This window comes from Megalobrama amblycephala, linkage group LG14 (assembly GCF_018812025.1).
Source record: "Megalobrama amblycephala isolate DHTTF-2021 linkage group LG14, ASM1881202v1, whole genome shotgun sequence".
In the NCBI taxonomy this organism is placed as follows: domain Eukaryota; kingdom Metazoa; phylum Chordata; class Actinopteri; order Cypriniformes; family Xenocyprididae; genus Megalobrama; species Megalobrama amblycephala.
In genome coordinates, this window is record NC_063057.1 from 37,552,947 (window position 1) to 37,572,052 (window position 19,106).

The window sequence follows — 19,106 nt, forward strand, 5'->3', positions numbered from 1 at the left end:
GATGTGATATTGTGTGAAGCATATGCCATTTCTTCAAGCCGTTGGTTATGTAAAAATGAAAATACTACTGAAGTGTTTACTGTTTTTTAGAGAATGTCCTTTTTTCCATTTAAGCAAGACATTCACATTTCAATCCATTCACAGTAATTTGCTTATCTATTTGATGTATTTTTATTTGGCAAAAGAAAAGCGGAATAAATATAATTAAAAAATGATAGAAGAAAAAAAAACACTTCAGCCTTAGCTTTTATTTAAACGTCGCAAACTTGCACAAGAAATGAAAATCAAACTGTACAAAAGTTGAATGTGCTCAGACATGCAGGATCATGATGATCAGTATGTTTTGAACAGTTTCAACAGAACAATGGCTGTGCATTTGTGGAATGAGACAACAGACAATAACTAAATTTTGTACTAACAGTTGAAATAATACAAGGAATAAAAGATGACTGTGGAAAATGTAAACAGGGCGTGACAAATGACTGGGCAGAAGAGTGATAAGAGATACTAGAGATATGAGACATTATTAAAAGGTATTGTGAGGACACAGAGGAGCAAACTACCAAAGACATCCATCCTACCAGTAAGAGAGAGTCTGCGTGAAGATGTGGAGGACTTGTGTGACTTTGGCACTGCTCATATGTTTCCAAGGTAAGAACATTGTCCTGAAATATCACATTTGTCTTACATGATTGTCATGTCTTTGGAGGGAGGATTTCTGCAGAGAGTGGTTAAATTTGACAGGTGTTATTAAAGCATCTAACATCTTACTGCACCTTTAATACCTGCACCTACATCTTTACAGACTTTGTCATCAGGAGCCTATGCAATATTTGTGTCTCTCTTTCTCACAGTTTGTGCACATGGCCCGTTGTACCCACGTATCATGGGTGGTGATGATGCCCAGAAGAAGGCGTGGCCGTGGATAGTTAGTTTGCACGATCCCACCTGCCATTTTTGTGGAGGTTCCCTCATCAGCAGTCAGTGGGTGCTGTCGGCAGCTCACTGTTTCATTGGGTAAGAAGCCATATCAACACATACAGTATTTAAAACACCTGCCTTTTGTGATTGCTCTTGCACTATTTTTGTTTTACAGGGATGATTACATTGTTACTGAGGACACCTGTACGTGTGTACTTGGGAAAGATGACACAGCAGAGGAAAAAATAAGAAGGAAATTGTGAGAAATGTACAAAGTATCCACATTCATAACGGCTACGATCGGTTGACTGACAATTCTGACAATGACATCGCTCTGCTGCACTTGTCTGATAAAGTCAAGTTTAATAAATATATTAGTCCAGTGTGTCTGATAGCTCACAGCAGTGATTTCCCTACTGGCACCAGTAGTCGGATCATAGGCTGGGGACAAACTGCAAATCAAGGTACATGTGTCCTTGTCAGTAACTAGATTTGACTAATATATTCAGATAAAGACATCATAATGATGTGTGTGTGTGTCTGTGTCCAGTGAATGTACCTTATCCTGGGGCTCTGCAGCAGGCTGACGTTTTTGTGGAGGACTATAATCAGTGCCATAACAACCTGACACAATGTATTAATCACCACATCCAGTGGGGAATACAGACAAATGCACAAGTCACCAACAATATGATTTGTGCTGGCGTTCATGGCGGTGGCATAGACACACTCCTAGTATAACAACATGATTATTATTACTTGTCACTGCAATGTCTGTTAAGATTTACTGTATCTTTAAACATCTAACACTTAAACATCTAATACTTTACACACATTACAGTACACTTACAATATCTCACTATGTTCTATCCACACTCCTATACTTTAACCATTTTGGCCAGTACTTGTAAAATGTATCCATGTTTAATCTTTGAGAGAAGGTGAGTTTCTCCTTATCATACATATCTTTTACAATCATTATCCATTCTTCTTTTGTTGGTGGATTCTCATGCAACCATTTCTTAGTTATTACTTTTTTACTAGCAACCAATAATAGTTTGAGTAGGTACTTATCTTGTGTATTAAAATCAGTTGGTATGTTTCCTAAATATATGATACCAAAGCTGTTCTCAATTTCGAATCCCAATATCAATTTTCAGTGGTTACCTCTAACCAATACGATTGAATTGCTGGACACTTCCAAAATATGTGAAAGTAATCAGCCATGGAATTATTACATTGTTTCCAACAGAGTGCAGATTCCAGATTACCATCCTGTAAATGTTTTCTTTTTGGAGTAATAAAAAAATCTTATTATATTCTTCCATGAGAATTCTCTCCACTGACCTGAGCTGGAGGTAGTATACTGTGTTTTACAAATGTTTAACCATTCTTCATCAGATAAAAATGCTTCCTTCTACTAAGCAAAGTCAGCAACAGACTCATGCAGGTGCAGTATGACAGAATATTTGCAGAGACGGTTATTTTAACATAATTATGTATGTGTCCAGGGCCAGATTGGGACTCATTTTCAGCCCTGGAGTTTCATGCCTTAGACCGGCCCACTTTAATTCACGACTGACTATATTAAAATAATGTAATTAAAACCTCAGTATATAAGTCTGCAATAGTGCACTGTTCTCTACAGCCTTGTAAATAATTGTATTTTTCAAAAATATCTTCAAATACCCATGATAGTACAAATGATAGTACAAAAAAATGCTAAAATTTGATATAGAGTTATTTTTATAGTTATAATAATGATTTTATAATGTGCACCACTGATTAATTCTCTAGCCATCTAGTGGCTGTAGTTAAAAATTCATGTTATTTGCTTTCCAGTAGATGGCAGTAATCATCCACTAAACCCAGACACATTTTTCATGTCTATCACTATGAATGAAATTTAGAAATGTAGATCTTTATTAAAGTGGATTTAACATAAAATTTTGCTATTTTATATAAATGCATATACTTAATTTATTACAAATTGAGGCAAATAAATAACACAAAATACCATAAATCCCCCAAAACTGCACAACTTTACAGTAAAATATTAAAGTAGGCTATTGCGTTTGTTTAAAAAAAAAGTTACATATGTTACAAAATCACATTTTACTGTCTGGTTAAGCTAGTTGAAATGAATATTGTTGGCCAATGTGTAATAGCATAGCAAGCAACATAACAAGTGATAGGCCCTATATTTTATTATTTGCCTACTATTATTACGATATGAGTAAGCTGCATACATGTCTTTATCTTTTGCATGTTTTCCCCTCTTCCCTTTTTTTTATTTACGTTACTTAAATTGGCCTCCGGTGGCTTAGACCTTTTGCCTTACCATAATTTAGCGTTGATTTAGAACTTGTCCTGCTGTCCCTACAGACGTCACCTCATCCCTTCTTCTCGTATACTTTTGAGTGAGTTGTGTTCTCCGGGCGCACACTCCGAGTCCAGGTTAATTTACCCACCGAGTGACATGATATCATTGATGTTGCGTGCAAATGAGCGGTAAAAACCCGACCGCACATTCGTTTGTTTGATTGTTTGTTTGTTTTTTCTTGCACGGGTGCCCCGTGCCGCCCTATGCCATCCAGACCTAAATCCGTCACTTAATGGCTTTTAGGAAAAAGTTAGGCTACTCAGCTTAGTACATTTGGCCGCATCCACAGTTTCTAGAGCATCCATATTTCAACACAGTGCCATGACAACACCGGCCCTCGCGGCCAAATAAACAGACTGGCGCACCGGGAATTCTCCCGGTGCTCCTGATTAGCCAATCTGTGTCCATCCAAGTGCATGGAGACACGAAAGAGGAATCAAGTCGGAGTTCGCGCACTATCTGAAACGCCTCTCTCTGTGTGTTTACGTGAGTTAAAATGATTGACTATTTGGCAGGTTTTTCAGTAGTCACCCTTTTCATTCATGCAGTTATAACTGCCTGTAAGTGATTTAATGCATTTAAATTACTCTTTAATAAACGCCTTACAAAGGGAACCTTCTTAAAATCTGGTGCACATGTGACACTGTTGAGATGATGTGGGATGAGGGAAAGTTAGTTGGTTTTAAAGCACAGGTTTATAAACAGGTTCTGTAGATGGACTGTGGCTGATACACACTTCTGCACTTGATTAATAAATGCATTTTTTGGATTATAAAGCAGACAGTTGTTGATGTCTATATAATTACTATAAAACTCTATAGCCAAACAAATCACTAACACCAAAGTATAATTTTAAGACTCTTTACTGGAGAATAGCTATTAAATTTTGGTGCAAAGGAAGCACGGTCCTCTGAAAAGACAAGCTCAAGCTGTATAAAATTTTATACAAATTTCCAAGACATTGAGGGGTAGTGTTTGTTGTGAACATGAAAGCCTTTAGCTGTATTGTCACATGCTGCACTGTTTCGTTAGTGAGTTTGGTCAGACTTTTCAAGCTGGTTGTGTACTTGCTTTAAACCATGACTTGAAAGAGGAACCTCTCTTTGGTGACGTTTTGAGCATATTTCTACAATGTGAAAGGTAAATTGTTCACCTACACTTGTATGCCCATACAGTTAAATTAACAAATGAATACAAAGTGAATAATGTGAAAGATGCTGTTGATATACAACAACTTACATAAAGGGCCTCATTTATCAATCTAATGTAAAAACAAGAGCAGAAATCATCTTACGACAGGGTTAACAGGTGATTCATCTAACATTTGTATGCTGCCAATGTAAAAATGATCATACGTTGATAAATGTGGTGGCTAAAAAAAAATCATCATTTATATTGTTTAGCCCATAAAAATTCAGAGTTTACAACATGGAGAAATGTAACCCAGCCAAGAAGAGGAAGTAATCTCATAAAATAGAAATTGATCTTAGCCAAGTCAAGCCACCTTTTATAGCGCTTTTTATAATGTGGATTGTGTCAAAGCAGCTTTACAATGATAACTAGTGAATAATTTAACAAAGTTTGTTTTGGCTGTACAGCAGCTCTAGAAGAAAGCATTGTCCAGCTAAAGTAAGTTCAGTATTGATTCATTTCCATTGTAAAAATCATTAGTTATTAATTTATTTAATTTATCTATATAGCAGCTCTGGAGAAAACAGCAGTGACATTGTCCACCTCAGTTCAGTTCACATGCAATGATGTAAATGCAGGAAGATCAGTAATATTGTTGAATATCAAGTGTCCCCAACTAAGCAAGCCAGAGGCGACAGCAGCATGAAAGACCACCGCCATCAGGTGACAGAATAGAGAAAAAAACCTTGGGAGAAACCAGGCTCAATCTGGGGGGCCAGTTCACCTCTGGCCAACAACGAACAGTGCATGATTATGATTCGGGCAACATTTCAGGTCATAAGTAAGGTTAGGATTGGAACATTAAAAATATTTAATCCAGTTCCATCTGGTTGAACATCAGATTCATTACACTGGTATGTATCTGGGTTTGTTGAGGATCTGTGCCACTGGCTGTCGTGTCGATGAAGCCTTCACAGGGGATGGTCTAGGGTATCAGTGGTTACCCACTAGGGGTCCTCAGTGATCCTCCAGGTGGGCCGCAAGTGTCACAAATATGGCTCCTGCGACTCTTCCTCCGGGCCGCCGGAGGGAGTCATCACCTGAATATTGATCATCTCTCATTCAGACTACGTTACCCATAGGCCCTCATTCCTGGGACTGATTGCACCCACACCTGCACTGCATCACACTCACACTATTTAAGACACACACACACACACATACACATCGCGAAGTCTTGATTTGCCTTGGTGATCATTTCTAAGCGTTTTCTTGTGGACTGTTTACCTGTTACCGTTTGGACTGCTTATTCTCTGTGACCCTTTGCTGCCAGCCCTGATTCCTGCCTGTTTACTGGACTTTGATTGTGTTGCCGCCTGTCCTGATCCTTGCCTGTGACCTGACTCTGTTTGTCTGCCACCTTGCCTGTTTCTGTCTATGCCCTTGCCTTTGCCCCGTCTGCTTTGTACGCTATTCAATAAAAGCTGCAAATGGATCTTCACTCTGTTGACCCTTCATTACAGCAAGATTAATTAAAATTAATTTAAATATATTAATATAATTCCTTGATTTAATTATTAATACGTTACATTTAATAAATTAAATTAATTAAAAAATATATTTAAAACAAGGCACCACCTCTCTCGTACGTATTCTGTGATTGTTTCGGTTCAGCCCAGTCTGTTTCTTATCATGCTGCTGTGAAATACTGACTGAACGGTGGCTCAAAACACAAACTCTCTCAGTTGGAAAAAGACAATAGTAATGAAGGTAAAGATGATTACAGTGACATACAGCAGTCGTACATTAGGAATCCGCAAGTCCGCAATTATTGATGCGCAAACAAACCGTACATGTGCGCTCTCGACTCACTGATCACCATAACATCATATTTCTGCATGAACACAGTTCAATATATTTGCGTAGTTGTCAAAATTAATGTACTGTGAGAGTTTTATAACGTATGCTCGCCGAACAAGCGTGTTTTGGAGAAGTTTGCGAGGATCAGTGGTGTTATATGTGTTGTATGTCAATAATTTTGAATGGATCCGCACAATTTTTAAATTCAGTCTTTTGGTATCTCCCTGTGGTCTTATTTGGTATGGCAGGTTGACTTGTGCTTATTTAAGGGATTAGTTCACTTTCAAATTAAAATTTCCTGATAATTTCCTGATAGATAACATCCAAGATGTCCATGTCTTTCTTTCTTCAGTCGAAAAGAAATGAAGGTTTTTGATGAAAACATTCCAGGATTATTCTCCTTATAGTGGACTTCAATGGGCACCAAACAGTTGAAGGTCAAAATTACAGTTTCAGTGCAGCTTCAAAGAGCTTTAAAGTTTAAACGATACCAGATGAGGAATAAGGGTCTTATCTAGAGAAACGATCAGTCATTTTCTAAAAAATAATTAAAATTTTATACATTTTAACCATAAATGCTCATCTTGAACTAGCTCTCTTCTTCTTCTCTATTTGAATTCCAGCAGTGTAGACACTGCTAAGTGTATTACTGCCCTCCACAGGTCAAAGTTTGAACTAAATTGTCATATACAATATGCTAGTGCAAGTATATAACAATTAGTTACTGAACTAACCAACTGAAGAGAGAAGGGCATAAATATCTTGGATGACATGGGGGTGAGTAAATTATCAGGAAATTTTAATTTGAAAGCGAACTAATCCTTTATGTTACTGTATTACTGAGCAAAGTGTGTACTTTTAAATAGTAAAGAATGTCTGCAAAGTATGTTTGCAAAAATAACTAAAGGTTTAAATCTATCTTAAGTTTTCTCTTTAAAGAAATAATAACATGGGGTTTAAAAGTAATAACACTGAAATACAAATGCAGTAACACAATACAACGAACCACAAACAAAAGCAGAACACTGAGTATAAATAGACAGACACTAATTAAATAACAAAGCTGGGTGCAATTAATGAGTCCAGGAGTGTTATGGGAAATGCATCACAAAAGGGGTGAGGAAAGTCCAGGTAGGAGGCCCTCTAGAGGCAGACAAGGGCACTCCCGTAATGATCATGACAGTGCCATGTTGATTCAGAGAGGAGGTGGGCCTTGGTGTAAAGAAGGTTGGGAACTACTGGTCTGGATGACCTGGCACCTCACACATGTTTTTTTTTTTTTTTTTTTTTTTTTTGAGGTGCTGAGTGCTGTCTTCTTGTACATATGCAGACATGCACATTTGTGAAGGCTGGTTATGAGTTGTGTCTGGTTGGGCTGCTTCAAGAAGCTCCTTCTGAGCTTCTCCTTGAATACTTTCTGCATCAGTGGCAGCAAATGCTTGACCTTCATTTGCTCTATGCAGGATGAAAGCATTAACAATATCAATGTCCAAGAGATGCTGAAACAGCTTCTTGCACCACTTCCGGGTCTTATGTAGCACATTTTAGTACCCGATCAGTGCATCAGACTGATTGACTCCTCCCATGCACTTGTTGTACTGAAGTACAGGCTCAGGAATGGGAATGGCCCTCCTCATCCATGTTGATGTTGAAGGAGGGGGAGACTTTGATGTTGGTCCTTTTGAAGTGTAGGGGGCTTGGGTTTTTATCTTTTTTCTGACACACTGAAGCTGCTGCTCTTCACCAGAGGACTCTCTAAAAAGTTAACAATAAAAACATCAGTAACTGTCTAAAAGGTTATCAATAAAAAATATTAGTAACAATCTCTAAGGTTATTATTAAAAAATCAGTAATACTCTCTAAAGCATTATCAAAATCAATATCAGAAATACTCTAAACATAATCATTGTAAGCCTTTCAAAATGTTATCAATGAAACCTTAGTAAATTGTAATAAACTTTGCAATAAATCTATTTATTTGATTTTACAAAGCCCCTAAATGGGACTTTTGCAAAAATAAAAATATACCAACTTTCACGTGGGCACAAGAAACATATTGTATGCTTCTTGTTAGTGAACAAGAAGCATACATATTGTATGCTTCTTGTCACTAACAGGAAATTACTTGTTAGTAATTTCCTGTTAGTGTATACTACCATAAAAATGTTTGAGATATGATCATAAATTTACCTATACAACATACATTGCACACGCATCCAAACTGCATGCATGCATATAGGCTGCATTAGAAATCATTTTCACATACATCTACTCTGCATGCACACACATACTTATTCCAGAGATATTCTTTGGCAGTTTGCATGATTGTGCAAGCGAGTTAAAGTCTGTAAAAGATAATATTTAACTTGAATATATTACCTGACGTGACCCAGTTATAAACTTGTTTGTTCTTAAAAAAATGAAAGTAAAAGCTTTGCAGGCGACTCAAGAACTTCTCCGTTATCAACATTTTGTTTTTGTTTTACAATAATTTATTGCATTTTTATGTTTTTCTAATTCAAGATGAACCTACATAATTTCATAATGTCGTTACTGCTGATGATCTCAGAGGGTATGTATTATCAGTTTCTACTGAGTTATAATTTGACATATCTCTCTCTCTCTCAACAAAAACAGCCTTCGTTGGGTCCCGTTTTCTCTGTCTTTTAGGCTTTCAGGTGAAAGGTCCCTCTGGTCCTCTGGTTGTTCCTCTTGGAGGTTCAGTGGTTCTGAACTGTTCTGTTGATAAACCCTTACTTATGGAGGGTCTGGAAGTAGAATGGAGAAGAACAGACTCAGAGACTCTGGTGCATCTGTTTCAAGATGGTATGAGTAGACCAGAGGCCCGGCACCAGGATTATCATGATAGAGCTCATTTCTTTACTGAGGAGATTCGACATGGAAACTTCTCCCTCCTGTTGAACAGTGTGAGAGCTGAAGATGAGGGAAGAATACAGATGTAAAGTTCACAGTGACCAGGAGTCTGATGAAACTGTGGTTGAAATAAAAGCTGGTGAGTGGGAAGGGTTTTGCAGATATTTTATGTAGGATTTCATGAAAATATGTATAACTGTAATGCTGAGATTTTCATTGTTCATTCCTTCAGAGCGTTTGATAGTATCAGGATCAAATCACTCCATATCTGCATATGCGGGTGAGGATATCACTCTGAGCTGCTCTGTGGACTCTCACATCCCACCTGAAGAGATTGAAGAGGTTTCATGGAAGAAAAATAGATAAAGATGAATTAATCCTGGTTCTCCTCTACCAAAACCATACGATTGAAGCAGATTCAGCATATGAGCGATATAGAGACAGAGCTGAGTTTTTTACGGATGAAATCCCCAAAGGAAACTTCTCCATCAGACTGAAGAATGTCAGAACTGAAGACAAAGGAGTTTACATGTGTCATGTGTTTGCTAGAGGTTTATCAGTCAATGCAACTGTAGTATTAGAACAACTGGGTGAGTCGACACACAAATACGAAAATGAATAAAACCCTGTCACAGTTTGTAAAATTTTAGTGGCAGCAGGAGATATAATCAGTTCAATAAACCAATACTTAACTGTGAAGTTGGTTAAGGAAATGTAACTCTTGTGTACAGTAAGTGTCTCTGTTGTTTTCAGGTTTTTCTACTTTACACATAATGGTGTTGATTCTCTGCATTACTGCATCTGGATCTACACTTCTGCTCTGCTGTCTAATCTACTGCAGATCACAAGATAAAGGTATGTTCAAAAGGTCAATGTTCTTATTAATTGTGAGAAAAGTTGGCTGGACATCTTAACAGCTGACCTTAAACTTGCAGACACTCTTGAATGACAAACCACGTTTTGTTCTTAAGAATTTGTATTTACTGGAATTGAAACCCTAATGAAAAAAAAGTATACTTTATTGTATTTTAAATATATTCCCTTTTTCTATAGTACACTGCAAATATACTAACGAAAAATGTACTATCATTAAATATATAAAAAGTATATTAGTATCATATTTTCACAATGCAACTTTTAACACACTTAAAATAATTGTACTTTAGTATATTTTCTAAAAAAAATATTTTAGAACAATATACTTGAAGTGTAAGTTCAGTTTATTTTTTAAAAGTCTATTTATTTGTACTTTATAAAAATATATTTGAGGTATATTTTAACAGTGTGCTGAAAATGATCATTGTAACAATGCACTGAAAGTATATTTAAAAAATACATTATTTAATATCCTGAAGTTGTAGTGTATCTAATGTTAAATTTGAGTATATTTTTTAAGTTTACCTTCTTCATCCTTGGAATTCATTATATTACTTGTGCTATTTATTTCAGTATGAATGCATTACAAGCCCATTTAGTATATGCAGTGTAGCCTATATAATTTCCAAATATGTGTAAATGTTTATTAAGTTTACACTGACAGAATCATTTTACAATCGTACACACAAATCTATGTTAAACAACACACCAGCAGCACAAGTAATGTTACATGCGAAAAAATATGTCGAGTGGTTAAAGGTGCTAAAGAGGATGTTTTGTTTTATACATTTTTGCAATATTACTTGAAACTGTCTTTACTAACTGATAAAAGACTATTTATTAGGTGCACTGAAAGGAATAATATTAATATACATCATCTGTGCACGAGGTAGGGCCTTAAAAACATCAGCCAATCGTTTACGCGATCATCGCATAAAAGATTGGCCCTCTGGCTTGTCAATCACTGCCATGACGTTCCTTGTGAGAGACGAGCGCGGCTGCGCACTCCAGTAACTTTCTACACTCCACAGGCGCCGCATGCAATGTTTTTGTCCGGAGACAGGAGTAACAACTGCAGATTATGAGTTACCTGCGGTGAGTCCGACATAATGAATCCAAAAAACACGACACAGCGAATGCCGGTGGTAAACACTCGTGTTCCAATACTCGTGCACGAGTTTTGGAAGGCGTTCCCTCGAAATGAGCTGTGAAGGAGGGGGGTTGTTCTTACGCATGCGCTCATTTCAGAAACTCAGTAACAGTCTTTGGTTTCTCAGTCGACGAAAAGATCCTCTTTAGCACCTTTAAACTTATCGGAATTCAAATGTCTCTTCAACTTGGTCTGTGACCAATCAGATTTTGTTGCTCACTGCCTTCAGCCAATCAGAGCTGCTGACGTCACGGTCGTCGTCTGAATCTCCTCGCTCAGTCACTCAGGTGAAGTATAATGTCGCAATGTATAATTTCTTTAATAAAACACTGAAAGCGCAATACATCGCTCAATTTTGGGGATTCTGACCAGTCAATCAAGTGACATCGCAGACTGACCGTGATGGCGACGACAACCGGCCAATCTAATGGCCTACGCGATCCTGAAAGAACCGGAGAAAAGTGCTGCTATTGGGAGGTGAGTTGTAGTCTACCAGTTAACAAACTTTATTTTCTTTTCTTTAACAAACGGAGAGTGATATTTCGGCTTGATATCTCTTTTTTGAGTCTGTGTGTGGTGGTTTATGGCACATGTTTGTATGCAGCACCAAAACATTCATATGATTGGTCAAATCGGCCCGTGTTCTGTACGATATTAATTCATAAAGTGTTTTATGCTTGACTATGAACCGAAAACAATATCGACATGCCATTCTGATACAGTTCCCTGCTGATAATCCTCATTTACTGTTCAAAAATAGTATTGGTTCAATGTAGGATTTAGACAGACTATTGTAAACGTGAATAAAGAGTTGAACATGCTGTCTTATATCTTTGGTATATTCTGTCAACAGATGCTGTTCTTCACGAGTCTCTGCGGTCATCATTGTGCCATCAGACACAATGAGAAGCTCATCAGAAAATGGAATATAATGTGTAATTTGTATTTGTGTATAGAGGGTCACCATGGTCCAATTTTTTTTTTTTTCTTTAATGAAAAACATGGTAAGTTTTGCTGAATCTAAGTTTAAATAAAAACTATTGGATTTGTCAATGAAATATGTCTCTTCATTAGTGATGTTGTTACATTTTATTTATTTTAATGGCCTTGAAAACAAATGCATTCAACTTTGGGAAAATGTGTTAAACTGTATTTAAATAGTAGCACAACTGTATTGTGTGAGATTATGTAATTCAAAGTACAGTAGTCAACATTTAAAGTGGATCAAAAAAGTTAGGACAACTTTGATTAAAGGTTTTGATCCGCTTCAAATGTTGACTATATAATACAAAGTATAAGTAATAACAAAGTGTATTGTTATTGACTGCAAAGTGTGTAATGTTTAATATTTGGAATAAGCCAAAGGTACTGAGCATACAGTATATACTGTTACCTGTAAAATAATATATTCAGTGTATATTGCTTGTGTTTTCTGAAGACACTCGTAATTATTTTGTAATGTACTTAAATCACAAATAAAGTGTATTTATAACACAAAGTGTACTCATAACAGAAATAAAGTATACTTATAACAGAAATAAAAGTATACTTATAACAGAAATAAAGTATACTTATAATACAACGTATATTATAACAAAAAATATACTTTTAACAGAAATAAAGTATACTTATAACACAAATTAAGTACACTTTAATATCACTAATCAAGCATGTAATCAGTCCCTACACAGACATATACTTAAAGTGTACTAAGTATACTAAGTTTCAATTTAGCACACATAAGAATACTAAATATACTTAAAGTTGTGTTTTAATATTAGTTGTTTACAGAGTATACAATTAGTTGTTTCAAAATAGCACACTTTAAATGAACTAATCATTAACACACTTGAAATATACTAATAATTAGTCTTGCTGCAAGTATACTTAGTATACTTTTTTTTTCACTAGGGAATGTCCAAAAAAAAAAAAAAAAAAAAAAAAAAAAAAAAAAAAACTTGATTAAATAATGAGTAAACTTTTAACAGTTTTCAACAAGTGGGAAAATAAACAAACATGTTTGCCAAAGTCTGTTTAGTGGGGGTGTAACGGTACACGTATTTGTACCACAAATTTTCGTTAAGTGTCTTTCAAATACAGAGTTGTAGCCCATGCGACACATACAGTAAACCCAAGTGTCATTTACTCACATCTATCATCTATCACAATTAATCTATCATCCACTGTGCATGTTTGTGATGACGTAAGATGAATACACCAGGGTTCGATAGAATCAAGTTGAGTATGAAACCAGACCAATGCTGCGGGGGGCACCAAGAACAATCAGGCTTGGACGGCAGCAAACGAGCCCAGTGTGAAAGCACCCTTAAACATTCTATATTATCATTACATGTACATTCTGTTTTGGTTTGGTTCTGTTCTGGGGTCCATATTTCGTACATCACTTAATACAATTTAGATGATTTGACAGATTCCAGATCTTCTAATAGTGATAGCTGATCTCTGGATAATTTGGTTCTTCAAACAAATTTGTGAATTTGATTAAAACATCTGGATTAAGTTGTCTGAGATTACTGCATGTTCTTGTGATCATTGGAAAGGTAGATATATCGATACTCAAAAACGCGATCAGAAATGCAATGATTGGCTGGCAGCAAGACAGCAATGTAATGACATCATATTAAAAAAGAATGTCACACACTTGACGAAAAACTTGATGAATTTCTGGACCTTTGTAAGGAAACAGCCAAGCTACCAAAATGGCATAAAAGTTATAATAGATAAATGGAATATGTACTGATTGTTACAAGATTCGCAATTATTTCCATTACGTCACGATTTCAAGTATTTTTACAGGCTTTACATTTTTTATTTCAATGTGGTAATAATAAGCAACTCGTTTAATTTTAAATTTTAAATTATTGACTGAAATAGTAGATTTTGTTATGGCAACTGTTTTTTTTTTTTTTTGTATTTTATTTTACCTATGGTCATGAAAAGAAACAGTGTCATGTAAAAGGTGTTAAAAACTAAACTATTTTTTTTATATAATTTGTTAGTTATTATTCAATTGTTGAGGGCCAAACGTTGAATAGAAAGGATGTATTACATTATGTATTAAAGATCAATAACATAGTTGCATGGATGTGAACGCATTTGTCAGGTATTTAGGCCCTGTATGTAACATTGACATTCTGTATCTTCTTCAGACACCGCTGCAAGAAAACATGTCAGGACTCTTGGGTGTGTTCATATATTTTTTCCAAATATTATTTCATCGTTTGCTTTTATCCTCTGGGGTATTACTGAAGGTGAGTATTTCTGTTTTCCCACATATATTTCCAAGCTATTGATACCAAATTAAAAAGGCAATGTTGTTCTGACACCTTATTTGAGCTCTCAGAAGTAAAGAAGTTTAGCAGTATGGCAAGCCGTTTTAGCTAAAAATGTTCCCAGCAGCGTTACTCATCATAATTGCATTTTCACTAGTAAGAATTACAGAGACCTCTACAATTCAATTCTTACTAGTAACAATTACAATCAATTATTAAATCAATATTAAATCAATTATTATTAGTAATAATTATGATTAGACAGCTCTCTAATTCAATTCTTATTTGTCACCATTGACTTCCATTCATTTTTCATTATAAAGCTCTACAATTGAATTCTTAGTAAAAAATGAATCAGAGAGCCCACTAATTGATTTAGAGAACTCTAATTAAATTTTTACTAGTAATGGCTTTCCATAATAGCATTGCATCATTTGCATGTCAGTGCATTTTCAAATGATTAATGTCAGATTTTCATTACTTCTCTTTGGATGTTGGTAAATGTATCAGATAATTAAACAAATCTTATTTTGTTTTAGGATCTCTGTATGAGACTATCTCTTGCTGTAGTCTGCAGATTCTGAGGCCGCTGATGTTGATTTGGACTGCACCATATTTAGAGGACTTTCCAGGTATTTCCAGGTGTTTTCACAATTTATGGATTTCATAAAGTCTCTGTATTAGTTACTATTAGATACATTTTGTATACATTTCCTTAATGTATACTACATAAATGCAGAATTTTAATGCTTTAAATTTTATTGCTGCTGATGTGCTAACAGGTATATATATATATATATATATATATATATATATATATATATATATATATTCTTTAAATTAATTTTGTTTACAGATATTATAAGAAAATGGATTAAATCTTCAGTTCTTCGATTAGAATTAGGTGTTTTTGGAATACTTTATTATTCAGGTTAGTAATCCAAATATTCCACCACTTTAATCATTTTTAATCATGATCATGGGGTCATTAATGCACAATAATAGTTGCACCAGAATCATAGTGGTTTTTGTATTTTACAAATGATGTATTTTATTTGATCTAATAACATTATATAATTGTAGCTATAACATTACTATATTATAATTATATTAGCATGGCTACATATTCAGAACTGAATCTTTTACAAATTTGTGCCTTATTCAGATTTGGTAATTGGTATTTTTTATGTTCTTGTGAGCCAGTTTTCCTTAGACGCATTTGGGAAAGGATTTTACTTGACAAAGTAAATATAATAACCTTTTTTGGAGTACTTGTTCTTCTGTGTTTTCTCTACATCATCAGACGTGAGTATTTCTACCTGATTTATTTACATGTGTTTATTTGTTTTAGCAATGTACAGTGTGTGATGAAATTATATTTATCAGACTCCCGTTACTTTTTTTTAAATGTGTAACTACATTTTACTCCTGTAAGAGACTCGCACTCAGAGAAGTTGTTTAATCGATGTGCAGGTTTATTCGAGTGAAAAAGAAATAACAAGTCCAAATCGCAAGACTGGAGTAGAAGAAAGAGTCAAGATATGAGTAAACAGTCCAATTAGCAAATAAGGCAAACAGAAATAACAAAACTCAATTAGTAAATGAACAAGAATAACACGAATTAACTTAATCTGTCCCTTATAGACACAAAGTGATCGATTCAGACATGTAGGGACTAGATTAGCACTCGTGAAAATGAAGTCACTCACTTGAAAGGGAACGCTAACAAAGTCTATATTGTATACTCTGAACTGCGTCCTGTTAATGCTGAACCATTAAAGGCAAATGCGGAGTCACCAGTGTAATGCGTCACAAAGTCACAAGGAGCACTAATGTTTCTATTCTGTTACTGCATAGCGGGACTTTTCTACAATGGCAGTGTAAGCTGATAAAATCTTCGCAGTGAGTCTGTGAACTGGCTTGACTTAGGTATGGTAGTGATGTTCAATTCTTGAACGAATCGTTCTTTTTTTTTTAATTGAACTGAATCAAACTTTAGTTCCGAGTTGATGACGCAAGACGCACAGCTGAAGTAGCACATCCGACTCAAAAAGAACCAAATAAGAGGGTTCAACCAACTGTCGAAGTTTGCCAAGGATTTCCGAGGAGTCTGAGGAGTTAACTGACGATACAATGCAAGCATGACGCATGTACTGGAAATGTGCTTATTATGACTACTGTTATAACATTTTATTAAAACCTGCAAAAACATTTCTGTCGAGAGATGTAAATTTTACTGTGGTTTATTGTACAGATTAAGCAAAAATAATTGAGTTTATAAGACTTGTTTATTCTTTCTATATACTTTAAACCTGTAGAACATATCTGCGCTTGTGCATCAAATGTGTGCAGTAGTTGTGAATTTTATCCAAGATGTAGGCTAACGTTACTCAATATTGGTCAGTAGTATCTGACATAAAGGATCCGTGAATGAAACTGTGTGACCACAAACTCCATTAACTTAAAGGTTTAGTTCACTTTCAAATGAAAATTAACGCAAGCTTTACTCACCCTCAAGCCACCCTAGGCGTATATGACTTTCTTCTTTCTGATGAACACAATCGGAGAAATATTAATAAATATCCTGACGCATCCGAGCTTTATAATGGCAGTGATGGGGATCAATGAGTATGAGCTGAAGAAAGTGCTTCCATCCACATTCATCCATCATAAACATGTGCTCCACACAGCTCCGGGGGGTTAATAAAGGCCTTCTAAAGGGAAGCGATGCATTTGTGCAAAAAAAAATCCATATTTTACAAGTTATGAAGTAAAATATCTAGCTTCTGCACGAACTGCCTTGCGTATTCAACATACAGTATGAAGAAAGTGTAAACCTCTTGCAGTTCACAAAGCTTATGCTATGTCCTTCGCCTTCCCTATTCAACTTACAGACAAGGTGTAACTGACATGATGCCAGTTCACACTTTCTTCGTAACTTCAATACAGAAGACGGTCTGGCGAAACTCGATATTCGACTTCATAACTTGTTTAAATATGGATATTTTTTTACACAAACGCATGCATCATTTCACTTCAGAAGGCCTTTATTAACCCCCCAGGCTGTGTGGAGCACATGTTTATGATGGATGGATGGATGTGGATAGAGGCAATTTCTTCAGCTCATACTCATTGATCCCTATCACTGTGTGCCACAGTCTTGTAAAGCTCGGATGCGTCAGGATATTTATTAATTAACTCTGATTGTGTTCATCAGAAAGAAGAAAGTCGTATACACCTAAGATGGCTTGAGGGTGAGTAAAGCTTGGGCTAATTTTCATTTGAAAGTGAACTAATCATTTAAGTGAATGAAAGGCTATAATCAGCAATACGTGTTGACACAAATAACTTTTTATTTGAATGTTTCAATATGCGTTGACACAAATACAGTAACTTTATTTGAATGTTTCATTGATATAACATGACAGTAGAAAAGAAATACATAGTGACACTAGGAACCTATGAATCAGCTTTTTGAACCGGTTCGTTGAGCCTAACTTTCTGAAAAGAACCAGTTTGCGGAAATAAAACAGACTTTGTATCACTAATGTAGGGTGCAAACAGGAAGTAGAAGTTGTAGAGAAGTGAGATATTATTCGGAGGATGGCTCTCTCTCATGGTTGGATGAATGAGTTTCCTGCTGAGACATTACAACTCCATTTGGCCTTTTTTCCATTTTCTAAATGAACTCATGCATTAATCTAATGTTGCTGTAGTTCAATAAATTAAATTACCGTCATTCAAGAACATCTCTGACCCAAAATATTATGTATATGTAAAGTTGAGGAACATTTGATATTTGATATAAACTTTGTGTTTTGAGGAAGTATATTATTTTTAAGTTACCAACTCTAAAAGCCTATGTTATATTAATTAGCACAAACATGAATAAACCATATGCATTTACTGTTTATTGATTTTAAATTTTATATTATAGAGCTGACTGAACTCCGAGAGCAGAAGATGCCATGGCATGGAAAGATATTTAAATGGATGTGTGCTAAATTAGAATATGCAGCTATACTGATCTTTTTTTGTGTTACTTCATTTCAATTCCTCCTTCTGTTCAGTGCGTTTGGACATACAATTATAGGTTAGTGTACCTTTATTTATGTGTTTTCTTTTTGGAAGAGTAAAAGGGGTAGTATCATATTTAAACTTTAACCTATTTTAAGTTTACATTGAACTAGCAAGATTTAATATTAATGTGGTGGTTTCTACACTTACCGAAAATAATTGTTTAAGATATAAAACTACTGATTAGTCAGATTTGAATCTTTTGATGTGCCTGTAAATTCTACATAATTGTTTTTCTTCTGTTTTTAGATTATGCTGGTGGTGGAGTTTTTCAGGCGTTGTTTTTTGTGTCATTTTCTTGTGTGAATGGAATAAGGAGGAGAGAAAAAAGCTGTAAGTATGTGATTAATTATATTATTCTGCTTATCATTATAACTGCATGAGTAATTTCGGATGTCAGTTCTGGATCAAAAATTAAATCCAGTTTCAGTTTCAAAACAAAGATCATTGAAGACATTATTGGTAAAATCCCTGACAGCAACATAGTGTCGGCCCAGATCCGGCCCATATCCGGTCCGCGGGTAATCCACATGTACCAGAT

General features: G+C 35.4%; 1 long non-coding RNA gene and 1 pseudogene across 1 annotated transcript; both read left to right on the plus strand.

The window, feature by feature from the left end:
• The first annotated feature begins 758 nt into the window (after positions 1-758).
• LOC125244951 lies at positions 759-2,893 on the plus strand. Its single transcript, XR_007179407.1, has 3 exons — positions 759-1,017; positions 1,097-1,385; positions 1,472-2,893. It is a non-coding gene; the product is annotated as an uncharacterized LOC125244951 (long non-coding RNA).
• Positions 2,894-8,721: 5,828 nt separating this feature from the next.
• LOC125244459 lies at positions 8,722-18,076 on the plus strand (annotated as a pseudogene).
• Positions 18,077-19,106: the final 1,030 nt, after the last annotated feature.